This window comes from Lathyrus oleraceus, chromosome 3 (assembly GCF_024323335.1).
Source record: "Lathyrus oleraceus cultivar Zhongwan6 chromosome 3, CAAS_Psat_ZW6_1.0, whole genome shotgun sequence".
Classification (NCBI taxonomy): domain Eukaryota; kingdom Viridiplantae; phylum Streptophyta; class Magnoliopsida; order Fabales; family Fabaceae; genus Lathyrus; species Lathyrus oleraceus.
The window spans coordinates 504,159,581-504,164,379 of NC_066581.1; the positions used below are offsets into that span (position 1 = coordinate 504,159,581).

At 38.5% G+C, this 4,799-nt stretch overlaps 1 pseudogene; it reads left to right on the forward strand.

Moving 5' to 3' along the window:
* The first annotated feature begins 2,130 nt into the window (after positions 1-2,130).
* On the forward strand, positions 2,131-2,230 carry LOC127133879 (uncharacterized; annotated as a pseudogene).
* Positions 2,231-4,799: the final 2,569 nt, after the last annotated feature.

Consider the following 4,799-nt stretch of genomic DNA (forward strand, 5'->3'; position numbering starts at 1 on the left):
TTGCTATCAGATATAGGATATATAATACCTGCTTCTAATAACTTGGTTATTTCCTTCTTTACTACCTCACTCAGGATCGGATTTAGTCTCCTCTGGTGTTCCCTAGAGGTTTTACAGTCTTCTTCTAACATGATGCGGTGCATACAAATAGAAGGACTTATTCCTTTAAGATCGGTGATGTGGTAACCTAGTGCGGTTGGATACTTTCTTAAGATATGTAGGAGTTTTTCTGTTTCGAGTCTTCCTAGGTCTGCATTAACTATCACAGGTCGTTCGAGTTCTAAATCTAGGAATTCATATCTCAGATTTTTGGGAAGTGTTTTCAGGTCAAGGGTTGGTTTGTTTAGACATTGCGTGGGGTCCGGTGTTATTGCTAAACATTGGTTAGATTTGTCTTTTAAAAGATAGTCTGATGATTTGTCTTCTCCTAACTCTGCTTCTTTTATGCATTCATCGATGATATCCATGAAGTAACATGTATCTTCTATTGCAGGTGCTTTCAAGAATTGGGAAAGAATGAACTCAATTTTCTCTTCACCTACTTCGAAGGTGAGTCGTCCTCGTTTTACGTCTATGATTGCACCGGCAGTTGCTAAAAACGGTCTTCCCAGTATAATGGGTGTAATATCATCTTCTCTAATGTCCATAATTGTAAAATCAGTTGGAATGTAGAATTGACCTATGCGTACGGGAACGTTTTCAAGAATTCCTACAGGATATTTTATGGAACGATCTGCTAGTTGCACAGACATTTTGGTTGGTCTTAATTCTCCCATTTCCAGTTTCTTACATATGGATAAAGGCATAACGCTAATTCCGGCTCCTAAATCGCATAAGGCTTTGTCGATGACAAATTTTCCTATGTGACAGGGTATAGAGAAACTACCCGGATCCTTGAGTTTATGAGGCATGTTTTGGATTATAGCGCTACATTCGGCAGGGAGTGTAACGGTTTCGCTATCTTCAAGTTTCCTCTTATTAGAAAGAATTTCTTTTAAGAATTTAGCATAGGAGGGCATCTGCGTAATAGCTTCGGTGAACGGAATTGTAACGTTTAATTGTTTAAGGAGATCAACAAATTTTCTAAATTGGCCCGCATCTTTGGTTTTAACAAGCCTTTGAGGGTAAGGGATAGGTGGTTTGTAAGGTGGTGAAGGTACATAAGGTTCCTTCTTTTCTAGGGTTTCCTTATTACTCTCTTCCTTTTCCTTAGGTTCACTTTCCTCAGTTGATTTCTTAGGGTTTTGGTTTTCTATCCTTGGATCAGACGGTCCTTCCACTTCCGTTCCACTTCTTAATATAATTGCATGAGCGTGGCTTCTCGGGTTAGGTTGGGGCTGTCCAGGGAATGTACCAGTTGGGGCAGCAGTAGGTGCTTGTTGTTGGGCTACTTGTGATATTTGTGTTTCCAGCATTTTGTTATGGGTAGCCAAGGCATCTACTTTGCTTGCTAGTTGTTTAAGTTGTTCGCCAGTGTGTACATTCTGGTTTAAAAAATCTTTATTGGTTTGTTGTTGGGAAGCTATAAAGTTTTCCATCATGATTTCCAAGTTAGATTTCCTAGGGGTGTTATTATTAGGCATGGATGGGTTCGGTTTCTGATATCCCAGAGGTATAGCTGGGGTTTGATTTTGAGACTGTCCAGGTGCGTACAAAGCATTATTACTCTTATATGAAAAGTTTGGATGGTTCTTCCAATTTGAGTTATAGGTTTTCGAGTAGGGGCTTCCTTGAGCATAGTTTACTTGCTCTGCTTGGATTCCTGTCAAGAGTTGACAATCCGTAGGAATGTGACCTTGGATTCCACAGACCTCGCAATTCTGAGTTATAGCAACCACGGCGGCTGGAGGTGATACATTTAAACTTTCAATTTTCTGGACCAAAGCATCCACTTTTGCATTAATGTGATCAAGGTTACTTATCTCGTACATGCCAGTTTTCGTTTGAGGTTTTTCCACCATTGTTCGTTCGGTTCCCCACTGATAGTGGTTTTGGGCCATGCTTTCGATAAGCTGGTAAGCATCAGCATAAGGTTTGTTCATTAGTGCACCACCTGCAGCGGCGTCTATTGTTAACCTTGTGTTGTACAAGAGACCATTATAAAATGTGTGAATTACTAACCAGTCTTCCAAACCATGGTGTGGGCAAAGTCTCATCATGTCTTTGTATCTTTCCCATGCTTCGAAAAGAGACTCGTTGTCTTTCTGTTTAAATCCGTTTATCTGGGCTCTTAACATAGCTGTTTTGCTTGGCAGAAAGTATCGGGCAAGAAAAACTTTCTTCAACTCGTTCCATGTGGTGACTGAGTTGGAAGGAAGAGATTGAAGCCATCTTCTAGCGCTATCTCTTAATGAGAAAGGAAAAAGACGAAGTCGAATTGCCTCTGAAGTGACACCATTAGCTTTAACAGTATCAGCGTATTGGACAAATACGGATAAATGAAGGTTTGGATCCTCGGTAGGATTTCCAGAGAATTGGTTCTGTTGCACAGCCTGCAACAGCGAAGGTTTAAGTTCGAAGTTGTTTGCTTCGATTGCGGGTGGAGCAATACTTGAATGCGGCTCATCTTGCGATGGAGCGGCGTAATCTCTAAGAGCACGAGCTGGTTCTGCCATCTCGGTTATCGAAGGAAAAAGGTTTTTGAAATCAGGAAGTTCTATAGGAGGGAGATTGTTTGCAGCACGATATTCCCGAATTCGTCGTAGGACTCGGAGATATAGTTCGATATCGTTGATTCGTAAATAGAGCGGTTCGCCTTGAGAGCGAGTGCGTGGCATACAAATCAACGAAAGAAAGAATAGAAGAAAAAGAAACCTTAGTCTCTACAGCGTAACGGAAGAGTTACGATATCGATTAAATAAAAGTCCCCGGCAACGGCGCCAAAAACTTGATTGCGACTTTATGAGTCGAATTTGGGGTACAAACTGCAAGTGCACAGTTGTATCGCGTAGTTTTAAAAGATATCGATCCCACAGGGACTTATGAATCGATATACCGTTATCTAAGGTTACTTCGTAAAGCTAAGGTGAACAATGTTTGATTGTTTGGGGGAAAGCTAAAAACTAAACTAAGATCTAGATTAAATATTAATAAAGCAGATATCGGTATGTAGTTCGTCGTAATTAGGGAATCAATCCTTTGTCGGTCTCTTGGTTTTAAAATAAATCTTTTCAGTTGACTTTATTGATTAAAAGTTTTATCTCAAACTCTCGCTCTGTTGAATAAACCATGATTTTATGTTAATGTAGCTGTCACTTATAATTAAGTCAAAAACCATTTTTTGAAAGCAATACAGTCCATAGAAACTCTTTTCAAGAAAACACTGACCGTTTAAACACCCTTATCTCAAACTCTCGCTCTGTTGACTTAGGTTATATAATTAAATTCGAATGCTTAACTCTCGTCCTCACATTCAATCTTCAAAAATACTTTTTGGAAAAGATCGGAATTTAATTAACTCTAAAACTTGCTCTCGCCCTGATCTAGAATTAATGTCTAATTTACACTGTCCAGTTAAAACCTCAAACTCTCGCTCTATTGATTTTAACTTCTTTATGTCTTTTACTTTCGTAAAAACCTTTGTTATTAAACCTGTAAATTGAGACCGTAAAAAGAGTGATTTTAATTCTAAACTTAATTTAACCGACTTAGTTTTGATTCCTTATTCCGCTTACTTTACATACCGATATCTAAGCGAATTAGCCAGACATGCTAAACAAACTAAAATACTTATCATGCATAAACAGACTCATCCCAGGCAGATAATATAAATAAATAATAGAACAAAGCATTAAATAATAATTAAAGAACCTGAATGAGGTAAACAATAGTCTTGAACACTCCACCACAAGCCGGTAGGATTTGTTCTTGGATTCTTCAATTAAACAACAAATTAAAACGAAGGAAATAAAACTAGATTCTAACGTAAGGTTAGATCCGGTAAAAAGGTGCACAATAGTTTCCGGTGTAGAAACTATTGTACGAAAAGAATTAACTAAATGCTAAAAAGGAAAAAGGAAAATAGAAATTGCAAGAGAGATAATGTAGAACTCGTAAAAATAATAAAGAAACAATAATGTTAAGTTGCTGGAAAAGAAAATATGCAAAAGCGAGAACGGCAAAGGAAAAAATGTGGAAAAGCTTCGGAACCCTTTGGTTTTGCAAGTGGCTATTTATATATGCTTCAGTAACCGCTTCCGCTGCCAAAAAGGTCTTCAACGTGCATAAATGCATGGCGTGGATATAGGGCTCAACACTCCTCAACGTCTCCTCAACGTCTCTGAGGCGTTGCTTGCGCCAAAAATGTAGGGGAATGGTGTGACGTTCGTCACACCATGTGTGACGTCCGTCACAGGAGTGTGCAAGGCGTGACGCTCGTCACGCCCTCTGTGACGTCCGTCACATGCACGGCACCTGCGCTTTTGTGTTTTGGGCTGGGCTTTGACATTTGGTTCATTTTCTTTCCTTTTTGCACCTCCTTTTCTTCCATTTTTACTTGTGCTTCAAAATAAGCCACCTGAGACAAATAGGAAGAAAATACCGCGTAATATCTAATAAAATGAAGTGAACTGAAATAAATAATAATAAAATTTAATTGAATTAAGTCCTAAAATATGATATAATTTCGTGTTATCAATGTACTTGGTATAAAGTGATGTTTTACAAACAAATAGAATGGGGGGATGAGAAAAGAATTCATTAATTATATTTTTGTGTTTGACAAAACCTTCGGTCTTGTGCCTACGTACCAACATAAAAATGAGGGATCAAAACATCGTAGTTCGTGATATAAATTTCAA